At 43.7% G+C, this 17500-nt stretch overlaps 1 long non-coding RNA gene across 1 annotated transcript in view; it reads right to left on the reverse strand.

The window, feature by feature from the left end:
- Positions 1 to 7161: 7161 nt before the first annotated feature.
- LOC134443965 (uncharacterized) overlaps positions 7162 to 17500 on the reverse strand; it is a 10432-nt gene continuing 93 nt past the window's right edge. Inside the window, exons 1-8 of the long non-coding RNA XR_010033805.1 lie at positions 17483 to 17500; positions 16377 to 16469; positions 15650 to 15930; positions 14393 to 14493; positions 13562 to 13626; positions 11769 to 11889; positions 7422 to 7463; positions 7162 to 7287 (exon numbers count right to left, since the gene is read on the reverse strand). The exon at positions 17483 to 17500 is cut by the window's right edge and continues 93 nt beyond it. This is a non-coding gene — a long non-coding RNA (uncharacterized LOC134443965). The remainder of the gene's footprint in view (positions 7288 to 7421; positions 7464 to 11768; positions 11890 to 13561; positions 13627 to 14392; positions 14494 to 15649; positions 15931 to 16376; positions 16470 to 17482) is intronic.

Genomic DNA, 17500 nt, shown 5'->3' on the forward strand with positions numbered 1-17500 from the left:
AGTGGTTAAGGGGAAATCGTTTAATTTTCATTTTTTCATGTGATATTGTCACATACAAGTGGAGCAAATGGAATATATCAAGACCGGACATGCCATTGCAAGCTAAAACTGTCAAGGCCAAGTCATGTCTCGACCCTTGACTCAATAGCATACATGTCTGAGTCAAGTCACCAGTCATTCGTAATGGCGACACATTCTGCCAATGTGTTGATGCAAATAAGACATAACATAAAATCCAGAACAGCTTTGTGTGTGTACACTGTGTGTGTGTGTGTGTGTGTGTGTGTGTGTGTGTGTGTGTGTGTGTGTGTGTGTGTGTGTGTGTGTGTGTGTGTGTGTGTGTGTGTGTGTGTGTGAGGGGTGGTGGTGGTGTGGGGTTGCAGGGTGTGTTCAGACGTGCAAATACTAAAGCTGTTGAAAATGTGACAAAAAACTGACAAAAACACATCTTAGATTTTATCACCTCATTTGTCTGCCCACCTCAGGCCTGATCTCTCATTAATGTCTACCGTAAAATTAGTTTCATTTCAACACTGTACAGTAGGAGTTCCATCATATTTAAATATAAAGTACAATGTTTATTGCGTTTCTACATTCCCAAAATTCTGCAACTTACTGCCACGTGAGTCAGGTTTCTGAAAAAAGTGTTGTGTCTAATGTGTTGTCATGGAGCAACCTGATCTCCACGGGATCTGTGTCCTCAAGCACGGATTTTTTAACTCAAAATCTGTGTCTGGGAGGACGGATTTTGCTGAAATTCCGTGTTTGAGCACACAGATTTTTCCCCCATTGAATCTCTATGACAGCCGGCACCTGTGATATTCACACGGATGTTTTTTTCAATCATAACCGCGACCTCACCTCGCATTGCAGTGATCCAGCAATGAATAGTCTAACAGGAATCTGGTAGCTGAAGCTTTATTCTGTGTCAAAGGCACAAACTGCATCGGATTTAGCAGGTCATTTTGCAGAGGGCCGCCTCGAAGACATTCCTTTTGTTCGTGGATTTCCCCGCTTCCGCGATGGGCGCGTAGAATTTCGCCCATTTATGTTCATAGTAACTCCATGACTGGCACAATCTGTGATAAGCACACGGACTCTTTTCCCGTGTCCCAACAGACGGATTTTAAATCTAGCCTATGACAGCAGGCATCTGTGATATGCACACGGTTTTTAATTTCTTTTTTTAAATCATAACCGACCTCACCTCGCATTGCGCTGCACCCACAATGAATAGTCTAACAGGTAGCCTATTTATTCTGTGACAAAGACTCAGATGTAGCCGAACCTAACAGAAAACCTACTTCGGATTTAACAGGTAATTTAGCAGGGGCCGTCTCGATGACGTTCCTTTGCTCGTGGATTGCCGCGCTTCTGTGATGGGCGCACGGAAAATCACCCGTGATATACACACGCATTGTGGCAGTTTAGAATTTCACTTTTTTCATAGTAGGCCTAACTGAATGACTGGCAAAATCTGTGACATACACACGGATTCTTTTTCCGTGTGCCTACAGACGGAATTCCCCCATGAAATCTATGACAGCCGGCATCTGTGATATGCACACGGTTTTTTTTCTTTTTTTCTTTTTTCAATCATAACCGACCTCACCTCGCATTGCGGTGCACCAGAAAATAGTCTAACAGGTAGCCTATTTATTCTGTGACTAAGACACAGATGTAACCTAACAGAAAACCAAGCCTACTTCGGATTTAGCGGGCTATTTTGCAGGGGCCGTCTCGATGACGTTCCTTTGCTCGTGGATAGCCGCGCTTCTGTGATGGGCGCACGGAAAATCACCCGTGATATAGGCCTACACACGCATTGTGGCAGTTTAGAATTTCACTTTTTTCATAGTAACTCAATGACTGGCAAAATCTGTGATATACACACGGATTCTTTTTCCGTGTCCCTACAGACGGAATTCCCCCGTGACATTTATGACAGCCGGCATCTGTGATATGCACACGGTTTTTTTTTTCTTTTTTCAATCATAACCGCGACCTCACCTCGCATTGCGGTGCATCAGAAAATAGTCTAACAGCCTATTTATTCTGTGACAAAGACACAGATGTAACCTAACAGAAAACCAAGCCTACTTCGGATTTAGCGGGCCATTTTGCAGGGGCCGTCTCGATGACGTTCCTTTGCTCGTGGATTGCCGCGCTTCTGTGATGGGCGCACGGAAAATCACCCGTGATATATACACGCATTGTGGCATTTCACTTTTTTCATAGTAACTCAATGACTGGCAAAATCTGTGATATACACACGGATTCTTTTTCCGTGTCCTTACAGACGGAATTCCCCTATGAAATCTATGACAGCCGGCATCTGTGATATGCACACGGGTTGTTTTCTTCTTCTTCTTCTTTTTTCAATCATAACCGACCTCACCTCGCATTGCTGTGCACCAACAATGAATAGTGCAACAGGTAGCATTTATTCTGTGACAAAGACTCAGATGTAGCCGAACCTAACAGAAAACCTACTTCGGATTTAGCAGGTCATTTCGCAGGGGCCGTCTCGATGACGTTCCTTTGCTCGTGGATTGCCGCGCTTCTGTGATGGGCGCACGGAAAATCACCCGTGATATACACACGCATTGTGGCAGTTTAGAATTTCACTTTTTTCATAGTAACTCAATGACTGGCAAAATCTGTGACATACACACGGATTCTTTTTCCGTGTCCCTACAGACGGAATTCCCCCATGAATATGACAGCCGGCATCTGTGATAGCCTATGTACACGGTTTTTTTTTTTTTTTCTTTTTTCAATCATAACCGACCTCACCTCGCATTGCGGTGCACCAGAAAATAGTCTAACAGGTAGCCTATTTATTCTGTGACAAAGACACAGATGTAACCTAACAGAAAACCAAGCCTACTTCGGATTTAGCAGGCCATTTTTGCAGGGACCGTCTCGATGACGTTCCTTTGCTCGTGGATTGCCGCGCTTCTGTGATGGGCGCACGGAAAATCACCCGTGATATATACACGCATTGTGGCATTTCACTTTTGTACTCAATGACTGGCAAAATCTGTGATATACACACGGATTCTTTTTCCGTGTCCTTACAGACGGAATTCCCCCATGAAATCTATGACAGCCGGCATCTGTGATATGCACACGGGTTTTTTTTTCTTTTTTCAATCATAACCGACCTCACCTCGCATTGCGGTGCACCAACAATGAATAGTGCAACAGGTAGCATTTATTCTGTGACAAAGACTCAGATGTAGCCGAACCTAACAGAAAACCTAGGCCTACTTCTGATTTAGCAGGTCATTTTGCAGGGGCCGTCTCGATGACGTTCCTTTGCTCGTGGATTGCCGCTTCTGTGATGGGCGCACGGAAAATCACCCGTGATATACACACGCATTGTGGCAGTTTAGAATTTCACTTTTTTCATAGTAACTCAATGACTGGCAAAATCTGTGACATACACACGGATTCTTTTTCCGTGTCCCTACAGACGGAATTCCCCCATGAATATGACAGCCGGCATCTGTGATATGTACAGATTTTTTTTTTTTTTTCTTTTTTCAATCATAACCGACCTCACCTCGCATTGCGGTGAATCAGAAAATAGTCTAACAGGTAGCCTATTTATTCTGTGACAAAGACACAGATGTAACCTAACAGAAAACCAAGCCTACTTCGGATTTAGCAGGCCATTTTTGCAGGGGCCGTCTCGATGACGTTCCTTTGCTCGTGGATTGCCGCGCTTCTGTGATGGGCGCACGGAAAATCACCCGTGATATATAGGCCATACACGCATTGTGGCATTTCACTTTTTTCATAGTAACTCAATGACTGGCAAAATCTGTGATATACACACGGATTCTTTTTCCGTGTCCTTACAGACGGAATTCCCCCATGAAATCTATGACAGCCGGCATCTGTGATATGCACACGGTTTTTTTTTTGTTTTTTTTTTTTTCAATCATAACCGACCTCACCTCGCATTGCGGTGCACCAACAATGAATAGTGCAACAGGTAGCATTTATTCTGTGACAAAGACTCAGATGTAGCCGAACCTAACAGAAAACCTAGGCCTACTTCTGATTTAGCAGGTCATTTTGCAGGGGCCGTCTCGATGACGTTCCTTTGCTCGTGGATTGCCGCTTCTGTGATGGGCGCACGGAAAATCACCCGTGATAGGCCTATACACACGCATTGTGGCAGTTTAGAATTTAACTTTTTTCATAGTAACTCAATGACTGGCAAAATCTGTGACATAGGCCTACACACGGATTCTTTTTCCGTGTCCCTACAGACGGAATTCCCCCATGAATATGACAGCCGGCATCTGTGATATGTACACGGTTTTTTCTTTTTTTTCTTTTTTTCAATCATAACCGACCTCACCTCGCATTGCGGTGCACCAGCAATGAAAAGTCTAACAGGTAGCCTATTTATTTTGTGACAAAGACTCATGTAACCCAACAGAAAACTACATCGGATTTAGCAGGCCATTTTCAACCTATCCTCATCCCAAATGCATAATATATGTCGCAGCACCCCCCTACGGTGGACCGAAAGCACTGCATCAACAACTCTCATTGACTCGGCATTGCTCGGGGAAGCCAAAGGCGCGTCCTTATTGGTTGGTTTGAACGTACCAATAGTTACTCATTGAGCACAGGGCTGCTTCTTTCGCAATCCTCCGTAAAAGATTCATTATGACTTTGGGATAGATTAAAACACAATATGTGGTTACAGTGTGCTTCATTGAGCCCATCATTTGGGTGGTATATGCTCTTAGTACGTTTAAACCCGTGGTCAGACGGTAGTGGTGGTGGTGCACTGTGCAGAATGCACTTGTGTTAAACTCTATGGTCATAGCAACTGCGTTGCCAAGGCAAACAAACGAGGCTTCCTCTTTTTTTTTTTTTAATTGTACAATTTTGAGAGATAGTACAGATCATACGAACTTGCTTGTGATTTGTTATTATTAATTATTGTTGTTGTTGAAGAAAAACATCACATACACTCTCTGTTAAAGTCGAAACAGTCTGCCAGGGGTTATGTCGTGTAAAATAAATTTATAGAGCAGAAAGATTTCCTTGCCTGTGATGTTAATGCAATTACGGTAACCATTGCGTAAGCCTCATGACGAATTACAACGCCTGTATGCAAGGCATTTCTTTGTGAGGATCTATGTGAACCATGTGTTTTTATCTTGAATTTGTTTATTGTCATGGGAAAGTACCATATGCACAAATGCAAACGGGGAGGAAGAAAAGCATCCTTTGTTACTTTCAAGAAAGAACTGAAATTTTATTTCAACTCCCTTGAAGGACTGAACATGCTGCGCCATTATACGCGTGCATTCAAAATGCGTAATGAGACAGTACGCATGGGAAAAAGAGAACACCTTTATAAGTTACGCATTCAAAATGCGCAATGAAACAGTACGCATAGGAAAAAGAGAACACGTTTATGATTTATGGTACGCATTCCAAATGCGTCATGTAACAGTACACATTGGAAAAACAGAAGACGTTTCTAAATTCTAATGTTACGCATTCAAAATGCGTAATGAATCAGTACGTATTTGGGAAAAGAGACACCTTTCTTATGTGACGCATTCTGAAAGCATCGGGAAAAGGACTACCAGTGCTGGTAAACATGATCCCATATGTAATGCACCATCATGTAGGTTTGCTATGTAGGCTATCCAGAAATTATGAGCTTCACTTGTGTTATGTATGTTCTTTCATTGACATGTCGCCTACAGCCTTAAACAAAGTTGACAATGCTTGTTTACACATACTTTATTTACAGACAGGCACAATAACATACTGCATTATGAGAATGATTGATCCAACAGCTTGCAGTAGGCCTAGACCACCCATCAGGTTGTTGCTTTATACATAAGGTTGCGCTTTTATCCAGAGCGAGTCGGTTCACAGGGTATGATGGCCGCCTTACAAAGGCAAAGACAAGTAGCATAACTAAACTAACATACGTTGAATCCCAGAGAGAGAGAGAGAGAGAGAGAGAGAGAGAGAGAGAGAGAGAGAGAGACTATTCATATCTGAAACTGGACACATTTGGACCTTGGCTTCATCACAAGATAATGACTTTCTTCAGTGTTGACGCAGGACCTGGGAGGACTTCAGAGGGGCCCCAGCATAACTTACCACTTTGACACCACACCAGTGGTGCCATCTCCAAGCTTCCATCGTCCCAGATGTCATCATCCTCATCGCCTCCACCTCTTCAGCTTTTTTGTTTTTTTTAAAAGAACCCCCACCCCTTAATTCACTAAAACAGCCCTACATTGTTTACAAGCTGTCCCCAATACTGTATATTACTGAAGTAATATCTTAATTCAATTACAACACAGTGGTAAACACACATAAGTTACCAGTCATACATATCCCCTTCTCCACTGTTCAGATTCAAAGCATTCTCCTATGGTTGCCGATTTAATGTGGCATGAACCTTCCATTTCCTCCGTACTTATGCGAAAAAGCCCACAGTATGAATGTAACATGTACCATGGGGAGCATTCCAATATGCAGACTTCCTTGCTCACTTGCCTGCTTGTGACCTTATGTATGATGAAGTCAAAGACGACAGTAAATGTATTCAATGTCTTGCAAAATGCACAATTCTAATGTTATTTCCTCGTTTGGAATTGGGATGGTGAATGAAGAACAGTCCCCCCAAAAAATGTTGCGGCTATGCTGACGGCAGGAAAGCCTTGTTTTCTCTACGGAGACAGGGCGTCAGCAAAATGCGAGTGGAGGATGGAAGTCTGCATGTTTGAATGCACTCCTAGTCTGAATTGGCCAGAGGTGATGTCAGAGGGAGAAAGTTTGTTTGTTCATACTGAGTTTGTTGGTGATGAAGGAGTGATTCTTTTGCTCTGCAGCGGGCATGCACACTTTGCCAGTTTGATGCATTCTGGTAATCAGTGCACATGCACACTGCATAGCACAAGCATCACTGCATCATCACGAAAGAACCCACCGTCTGGATGACAAAATGACAAGAGGAATGGAGTGATGTGAGCTGAGGACTTAATTTCAGTTCACTTTCTCTCTGCTGAAAAAGCACAAGCAAGGGTAGCTATCACCTAAAGCCACCAGACTTTGTACACCGCATACATGCATTGTGTGATGTAATAAAAGGACCCACGCCAATGGGGTGTCTGTGTTACTTTATTTTTTTAAAGAGTAAAAAAGTTAACCATGAAGCGGCAAACTAAAAACAAAGCATAGTGGATTTTATTTTTGTTCAGCACCCACGAGGACGGCCATCTTCTACCACTGCAAGGGAGAAAAACAAACAAACAAACAAACAAACAAACAAAAAAACATTAAACAGTAGCAGCATGTGGAAAAATCTGTCACTGAAATTTACATTCTGTTATTATACTGAAAATGAATGTAGGAGTGCTCACCATGTACAGTGTTTCCCGGAAAACATGGATACGTAGCACACCCTGAGAAACATAAAATGAGAGGAAACATGTCAGAACCACAACGGACCACGACACGAGGTCCTGAGCCAAGCAGCTGAATTTCAAAACATTTGTTGACATGTTGAATATCCCAACTACAAGGTTGCCTCTCAAGATTCACGGCTTAATAACAACGAGGCTCTATGCCAGGGGTGCTCAACTGGCGGACCCAGGTCCGGATGCGGACCCAAACACAATGTCATCTGGACCTAGACAAAATCCATTTGTATTTAATATGTATAAATTATACATGAGATTTCGCTGCCATGCGATCTATAGGTGTATTTCTGCGAAGCCAGTCTTATGACAAATAAAAGTGTCATCACTATGACAACTCAGTGAGTGAGCAAGAGGCCAGTGCGGCCAGCGAGTGAGGCTATTTTCTGCATCGGTCCGTAGCGACTTTTTTGGACCCTGGAAACATACGAAATTTGGTGAGTGGACCTTTTCAGTTTCTAGTTGAGCACCCCTGCTCTATGCCGTTCTAGGTACAGATTGTCCGGCATTCAGTTCGACAGTGCCCCTTTACAGGGCTGTACGTTAAGCTTTTTCACTAGGAGCACAGGTGCTCCTAAATGAAAACATTTAGGAGCACGGATAAAAACTTAGGAGCACAGATACAAATTTAGGAGCACTCTAAAAATGTCGCGACACTTTTGTTATTGGGGGGTGGGGTGGGGGGTTATGTAAAATACTGTGCTTATTGCACCATTGCACAATAGCCTAGGCTATATGTCAGTGTTTTTTTTCCCAACACTGGGGTATGGGGTCACCTGGAATTCCAATGGGCTCCCCTGAAATGTCTAGGTGTGAAATAAAAAAACACCAATAAATATCACTAATTAACAATCCATAGCTATTGTTGTCTTAACCTGTCAGAAATATCCACTGTTTTTTTGGGTTTTTTTTTATAGCCAGCAAGTTTGCTCAGTCATGGTTTTGCAAAACGTGTTGGGAACCACTGCTATATACCATAAATCACAGTTCCCATTACTATTATTAGGCCTATTATTATTATTATTATTATTATTATTATTATTGTCATTGTTATTAGTATATCCCCGAAACGCGGAGCGTCGGGGATGTAATGGTTTTGCGTGCACCGCCGCCGCGTCCGCGCGTAAGGTCTTTCGTGTTAACGCGATAACTTTTGAACGGATGTTTGGATTTGTCCCAGATTTGGTGTGTGAATGCTCTAGGGCAGGTTCATGAACTGATTCGAGTTTGGAGGTCAACAATTTCAAGATGGCCGAATTCAAGATGGCCGAATTTTTGTTTGGCCCATTACTTCTGACCGGGTGGATGGATTTGTCCCAGATTTGGTGTGTGAATGCTCTAGGGTGGGTTCATGAACTGATTAGAGTTTGGAGGTTAACACTTTCAAGATGGCCGAATTCAAGATGGCCGAATTTTTGTTTGGTCCATAACTTCTGACCGGGTGGATGGATTTGTCCCAGATTTGGTGTGTGAATGTTCTAGGGTAGGTTCATGAACTGATTCGAGTTTGGAGGTCAACAATTTCAAGATGGCCGGATTCAAGATGGCCGAATTTTTGTTTGGCCCATTACTTCTGACCGGGTGGATGGATTTGTCCCAGATTTGGTGTGTGAATGCTCTAGGGTGGGTTCATGAACTGATTACAGTTTGGAGGTTAACACTTTCAAGATGGCCGAATTCAAGATGGCCAAATTTTTGTTTGGTCCATAACTTCTGACCGGGTGGATGGATTTGTCCCAGATTTGGTGTGTGAATGTTCTAGGGTAGGTTCATGAACTGATTCGAGTTTGGAGGTCAACAATTTCAAGATGGCCGAATTTTTGTTTGGCCCATTACTTCTGACCGGGTGGATGGATTTGTCCCAGATTTGGTGTGTGAATGCTGCAGGGTAGGTTCATGAACTGATTCGAGTTTGGAGGTCAACACTTTCAAAATGGTGGAATTTTTATTTGGCCCATTACTTCTGACTGGGTGGATTGATTTGCCCGGTAACTCCTTAATTTAATGGTTCACCATTTCAGTGAATCTACCATATCAGGTAGGCCTACAGTGTAATAACCAGTGTAACAATATTTAATACCATGTAATACTAGTGTAATACCAGTGTAAAAAATAGGCAATACCAGGTACAGTGTAATAACCAGTGTAACAATATGTAATACCATGTAATACTAGTGTAATACCAGTGTACAAATATGCAACACCATGTAATACCACTTACACACAAATAGCCTACATGATATAAGTACAAAATTGGTACATGGTGTCACACTGGTATGACGTGGTATTAAATATTGTTACACTGGTTATTACACTGTACCTAATGTGGTATATCCACTGTAATAGTGAACCATTAAAACAGTGTTACCATTTGCCCCATTTTTATTTTCACAATAGTCATTTGGTTTTAAGCCTATGCACATCATTGATCTATGTATAGATATTAAATATATATATTTTATATTTTGTATTTATCATAAACGTTCATGAAAAGGTGGACGGGAGTGGTAGGAATGATTGGGGACTGGAAGCGTCGCGTTTCGGGGATATACCTTAAGCAGTCGAAGGCGACTGCACAGGCAGTCTAGTTATTATTATAACTTCGTGATTAAAAGCATGTAAATCACATGCTTACTGAACTAGATTGACTAAATCTTAAACATAGCCTACTACACGTTAATCCAACGGGCTTTATTATAGCCTAGTTTTTGTTTACTCAAACGCATGGGTTGGAACGGTGTGAAATTAAACTGGGAGCAGCAAAATCATCTCACTGTGTTGGCTGCTCTTTTTGATAGCCGACAGCACCGGTAGCTACTTACCAACTAGACTTTAAATTTGCGCGCACTGCACACTACTTGTGGATGCTCCTCAAACTATATTTTGACTTGATTAATTTGATTGCGTTTGCATTTTTTGGCGAAGTCATTGCGAAGACAGCGGTTTGGGAAACTTCAAAACAGCTCAATCAACGATGTCTTTTAAATCACATGAGCTAGCAAACCGAGTGGCTATTTCACTATCGGATTCAAGAGGTTTCCTGTTAGCAATGCAAACTCCCGCATTTGAACGTTTTAAACAGCAGTCCATTTCGAAAAGCTGTAAGACGTTTTGGCACAGAACATCCGACTAGGAGATGAGGCATGCGCGCCTTGTAACTGTTGCCACCAGTGATCTGTGCGAAGCGATTCTGCTTTTTTTTCTGAGCTACGGGAGCAGAGATGGCTCAATCTTAGCCAACACGGAATTCAAGCAACATTGACCGTCTTTTTTGAAGTGCGTTCCCAATGGAGTTTGATGCTGTCTACTAGACAGGCTGTGGAAAAAATGAGCAGCTCTCGCAATCATGCACTCGAAGGGTTAAAATGCATACTCGAACAGGTGCGCCCGTTTTATTTTTCTTTCTCGCACAGTCAAAAATTTAGGCTCAATATGCCACCAATTGGTCGCAATGTACAGCCCTGCTTTAACACATCTAAAAAAATGATCATAGAAACAACAGATTATGCATCAATACTACCGTTTCACAGAGTGAACAGAATTCACACCTTAGGCTAAGGCCCGCCCTAAAATGTTGTATCGCAAAGCGGCAAAAGGACGAGGCCGGACAGAAGTCGGACAGTGCTCCATTGAACTCGATGCAGAAATCGCACGTTTTCAAGTCGGTTTTAGCAAGATATTACGGTCATATTCTTATTAAAATATGATTGGAAATTGTGCCTGGGGCATCTGTGACAAAGGTGCTAGTTTCGCCGCAGAACACAAAACACATGTCAAGGTAGGATTTTGGTTTTATTGCCTATTTAATGAAGAAAACAGCTAGCAAAAGTTAACCATCAGTCACGTCAGGATTGTTTTGTCTAGCAGCTGATGGACGTTATTTTGTTAGGCTACTGAAGATACAAACGCCAAACGTTAACTGATGTGGTTGCACAGATTTTCTAGAGAGGTGGTGGTAGCTTTGAAGAGGGCTACAGCCGTCACGTCGGGTGAATTTGTTTAGCAGTTTCAGCCAGGGCTCACAGATATGAGTTAGCTGACCATGGTGCCAGTCTATCGATAATCCAGGCGAGAAGGTGAGAGAGCCCACAACAGTTTAACAACTGTGATGCAAGACAATTAAGGAAATACATACTTATTTATTAGGGGTGAACAACTGCTGCGATTTACAGTCACTGAACCATGTTGACATCGCAGCACAGAAAGAAAGAAAGCTCATCTGTCCGACCTAGCGACTGTAACACAAGGGGGCGGGGCTTAGCCAAAGGCGAATTGTGTACCGGTACTTACACCCATGTTTAAGGATGCTGTCAATCATTCTTCTTGTTGTTGTTACACTTCTCCACAGCTGAGTGCAAGATGGCCTTTTCCTCCCTAATCTTTCGATGCATAGGGGCTGGAGATGATCCTCCTGCGTTACACATGAAGAGAAAACACATCATTTTAATACATGTTAGTGCCAAAGCATGGCAAGACGTGCAAAGAGATCACACAAAATGCCTTGCTTAAAGCCTCGTTCACACACATTGCTGAGCGAGTAACTAACCGCGACGTGTCACAGCGAGACGAGCATGCGAGTACTGTACAAGCGATGCAATGTGGGCGGATCCCGAGTTGAAAACATTAGGCTCGGACGCAACTGCCTGCTCACAATGCTTGCTTGATCACAATGAGATTTGCTTGGTCTAATAAAGGTGGGGTTGAATGCTTGACAAACAAGATGGACAGTTTTTTTCTAACGCGACTTCTCAAGACATAAAAACACAGCAGCCAGTGAACTCTCTCACAGCCATGTGGACTACACCCGCAATTTACGTCAGATAGATGAATGCCAAACAGGGTAGCATGGAGGAGGTCCCATGCCAGAGCAGTAGCTCTTACCTTACTGCGCCGCTGCTTAGCGAAAATTTCGTTCCCGCGATGGTTCGGTAGGATGGTGGTCCAGGTGTGAGAGAGCATATATACCCCCTCATCCCTGTTCATGATACTTGGGTTGAGCTTTCTGATCTCCATAGACTCCTGAGGGATGAGAGGGCATATATGCTCTCTCACACCTGGACCACCATCCTAAGAGGACAACTCTAACAGCAGGAGGTGTGACCAACCTGTCATTATTGGCAGGGAGGTCACACCTCCACAACATCATCAGCTGATTTTAAAGCACGTCACTCATCAACATCACAGTGACCCTCTGATGAGGAAGTGAAAGTGACACCGTCACATGTCAGGTAAAAGATAAAAACTTTTACATGTCTTAAGGCAAAGGAAAATCCAAAGTGTTTAAGACCCTATTTTAACTCTGAGCGAGGCGAGTAACCAATTGGAATGCAGAGTTCGGTACTTCTCATTGGCAGTTAAAACCGTGGGAACGTTTAGCGAACGTTCCGTGAGAGAGTGACTAGCAAAAGTACAATAGAAAGCAAGTTGGTTCACTTCAGAACGCCTCAGCCAGAGAAGACGGGACCACTGAAATGTTTGTTGTTGTTGCATTGCGTTTAACGTCAAACCATATTGATATGACTACACAAAATACAAAGAAACATGTTCTTTCCCTCAGTATTTAGGTTGTGAGTATCCCCAAAATGTTAAGGCCCAAGCAGTAGGCTCCTTCTTGAAGGCGGTAGCCTCAATGATCAGAGGCACACTGATGTTAGTGAAAAAAGGATTCACATTCTTTATTTTAAGGGATAACGCTGCCAGTATTCATCAGGGCAAACTTTGTTACTTCTTACAAAGGTGCTTTTAAAATGGATTCCAGGTCAAGTGACCCAGTGACATGGCCAATCAATATCAGTGCATTGTGAAACACTTTTTAACAAGAATAATAGTCCCATAACAATAATAATAATAATAATAATAATAATAATAATAATAGGGACCAGATAAGCACTCAGTTTTAAAATTGTACAAAGACAGAGGTGCCGGGGCAAAGGTAGACAGGTAAACATAGCCTCAACTGAAGCCTTTGAATATTAGACGACTACGGCAATGTTCATCACGAGTCTGAAGTGGACCAGTTTGCTTTCTATTGTCGGCCGTCCTGGACTGTGGACTGTACCAAGAAGCAGAGACTTACGTTTTACCTGACTCTCTGAGCTCTCCAGTCAACTCTGCCATCTCCTAGGTTATTCCAGGCCTTCCTCAAGAGCTAGAGGATTTTTCAAACACAATAAACAAATGATAAGGGTGAAATGTTTACAACTTTCATTGCTGCTAAGCAACTCATAAGACCTCCACTACTACGCAGTTAATCACATAGACTTTAACGTTAAAGTGATCCTGTCCCATTTTTGGAAATAGCTCATTATTTGGAAATAAGCTTTACATCTTCCCTTGAGTTTAATGATTGGGTTTTACCTTTCCCCTGTACTTTCAACCGTTCTCTGGGTATGGCAGTACAAATTTTACCCCACAAGCTAGCAGTTAACATTGAGTCCTATGTGACCAGCTAGCCGCCAGCTTTAGGGTAAACTTTGTACTGTCGTGCTGAGACAACGGCATGAAGTACAGGAGAAAGGTAAAACCCAATCATTTAACTCAAGGAGAGGTGTAAAATGAGCTTATTTCCAAAAATGGGACAGTATCACTTCAAGGCCAAAATGCAGCATAGCAACAACACAGCCATGCAAGTTGCAAAAGATCAACCTGGGGGGTATTCCAAGAACTTGGCTAATGTTGGATTTAATGATGGATTTTCAATCCACCCACCATATGTGTTGGCTGAAAACCCTGCATGTGTTTTTTTTTGAAGAAGAGTCGTAGAGACCACTGTCCATTTCCAATATCCAATGCAGTACATTTGCCAAATACAATACAGTCAGCGGCATAGAGCAGATAACGCATGTTGCAGAGCTCTGGAGCACGATCATCTTGGTGTCTACTGTAGACATAGTTTTACAGAACAATTTTCATACCTCATCAATTGTATCCGTGTGTGCAGCTGGACTCAGCCGGGTCCATCTCGTCACGCACATCCCCAGGTCTTCACGTCAGTCCTGCGTCTGTCATCCGTTACCTGTTGGGTATCAGTCATCATCCACACATGCCACAACGAAAAACATGGGCAAACAACCATCCACACCAAAGGCCCAGTCTTCTTTCAGCATAGTGGGATGGCAGTGCGCAAACACACACACACACACACACACACACACACACACACACACACACACACACACACACACACACACACACACACACACACACACACACACGAAGTCCCCGGTCCAAGAGAAAAGTGCATAAGGTCGTGCATGCATGCATGCATGCACACGCACGCGCGCGCGCGCGCGCGCACGCACACACACACACCTCCGAGAGGCTCCATGCTCCCCTGCCCAACACAGCACCACGTTTGGCCTTCTGGTGAATAATAATACAACAACAAAAAAAATCCTTCAGTGATCTTACAGACTCAGCCCCTCTCCACCAGGCAGTGTCATCAGCTTGGCCCCTAATATGAAAAGTATTAAATTAGTGTGATTGTCCCCATGTGTGTGTGACGGAGGTCATCTTGCACCTATTCCTCCCCCTCGGGAATCGAACCGCTGGACTAAAGGATCAGTCCCCCAGCCCAACGGCATCGACACTGTATGAGGCTTTTGGGAGGGAGGTTTACTAACGTTCCACGCCAACTCTGCTAGTTAGCCTCCGTCACATGTGCTCATCTCCTATCTAGCCAGGACCACAGTCAATAAGGCCATCTGTCCCCACCTTCATTGGCTAATGCCCAGACCTGTAATTCTTACAAAAGGAAATGTTAACCACATCTTCAGGCCGTCGGCACGTGGTCGATCTTCATGCCAAGGCTTCATGCGAAGGCCATGGAAAAACTCCAGCTGCAACCGCTCCCGGCCGTGTGAAGGTGACCGCCTGGCGCTTCTCCCTTGCGGCCCAGCAGCCCTCAGCACTGCGGGCTTTTCACCCCGTTATGGACAAACAATATTACCAGTGTCCAAGATAACCTGTAAGAACTGTGTTACATTACAAACGGACTGATCTGATACCGCCTACATTGGCTATTCCAACTTACTTTAGACTGGCTTTAGCTATGCAATTTGAAAGCGACACACGCACCAATGAGCTTCATCCCCATCAAACCTTCGTTTTGAACACGCAAAAGCTTAATTCATTGCACGGGCAACCTCCTTGCAATTGTAAACAATCCTCACCTTCTCAGGATGCCAAATGCTGCGACCAGGCGCGACTTGCTGCGACCAGGCGCGACTTGCTGCGACCAGGCGCGACTTGCTGCGACCAGGCGCGACTTGCTGCGACCAGGCGCGACTTGCTGCGACCAGGCGCGACTTGCTGCGACCAGGCGCGACTTGCTGCGACCAGGCACGACTTGCTGCGACCAGGCACGACTTGCTGCGACCAGGCAAGACTTGCTGCGCTGCTGCTCACTGCTGCCCAATGACGTCTCGTGCTGCCTGCTGCGGCTAGGCGCATGCTGTGACATCAGAAAATCCCACCAAAACATCATTAGTTTAATTTCTAAATACAATCACCACTGATCTGATCTATAAGTAAATGAATGTATGCTCCATCTTTAGCAGTTACATTACTTAGCCAGTCTTAATCAGGACATCAAAGCGACTTAGTTATTTAGGTACAAGGGTGTTGGTTACAGGCCATGGCGCAATGTGGGGTTAAGCGCCTTGCTCAGGGCCACCACAGCCATGGACGATGATAGCGGTAAGGGTAGGATTTGAACACACAGCCCTTTGATCTGACCAGCGCGCCAACTATTGAGGCATGGCTGGCCCTGGTGAGTCAGAAGACATGAGAAGACTAAGGCAATGGGTCCAAAGGCTTACCACCTCGCCTAAGCAATCTCCTGCTGGAAACACTGAGTGACCTCCCTTTTCCAAAATAAAACTAGAAAATACATTTTACCTGCTGTCACACACACTTCGGTTATCACTGCAGCCTCCATCCATGTCCGTTTCATGGCCCCAAGATCATTCCAATCCATGCCTCTCCCAGGAGCTACGGAATTTTTCAAGCACAATGACAAATGATGCACTGGAACAACTTTCAACTTTGCTTTTGTTTAGCAACTGGGGGGGGGGGGGATTGGGGGACAAAAAAAACTTCACTACTACATAGTTCATCATTAAACATTAAGGCCACCTGCAGCATTGCAACAAGCAGCAGAAGATCGACCGGGTGTCTATGCAATACACAAACCTCACAAGTGTAATAACGCCACATTTTTTGGCCATTTACAAAGAAGCAAGAAGACACATTATATGGACCAGTGGTTTTCAAATAAATATGTTTATATATGTCTTGACATTTCTGTAGTAGGCCTACGTGAATATCTTGGGTGTAATTTTGGGTGATAAAGAAGCTAGCTTGAGGGGTTTGTGAGGAGCACACGTCCATATAACCACTTTTGAGATGAACCCAGCTTTTCCCCACCACTGTATTACAAATATAATGCAACCATCGTCACATTTAGCAAATTAATGCCCCCACCAGATGAGCCAACGACTTTTCCTAATGATACTACGGTCAATCTTCCGAGCACAAATCGATGGCGTCGCCATGTGTAGCATATGGCAATTCAAATGACCTAGCTAGCACATGCCACCAAATCTAACCGGACAATGTAAAGCAGATCATTAGCCGTTTTGTTTACAACTCGCAACTCGGGTGGCAGTTAAATCAAGAACCATGACAGGAAAAACAAGACACTTGAGAGATTTGAGCGCAAATAAGTCGTTAACTACACAGATTCGCATCTAACTTGGGTAGGTTAGTTATTAGCGGCTAGCCGACCTGTTGAGTAAAACCACAGCCCGTATCTAGATAGCTAATTATAGATAGCTAGCTAGCTAACTAGCTAGAGCTAATTTCCTATGATCCTGGACAATTCAAATAGCCAAAAATAGCCACCGAGACATGGAACAACTGGCTATTTCCAAACCTTCGTTTCAAACACGTAAAAGCTTAATGTATTATCCTAATGCCCTCGATACAGTTGTGAAGCAACTTACCAGGCGAGGAAACAGACT

The sequence above is a fragment of the Engraulis encrasicolus genome, unplaced genomic scaffold, assembly GCF_034702125.1.
Source record: "Engraulis encrasicolus isolate BLACKSEA-1 unplaced genomic scaffold, IST_EnEncr_1.0 scaffold_40_np1212, whole genome shotgun sequence".
Taxonomy (NCBI): domain Eukaryota; kingdom Metazoa; phylum Chordata; class Actinopteri; order Clupeiformes; family Engraulidae; genus Engraulis; species Engraulis encrasicolus.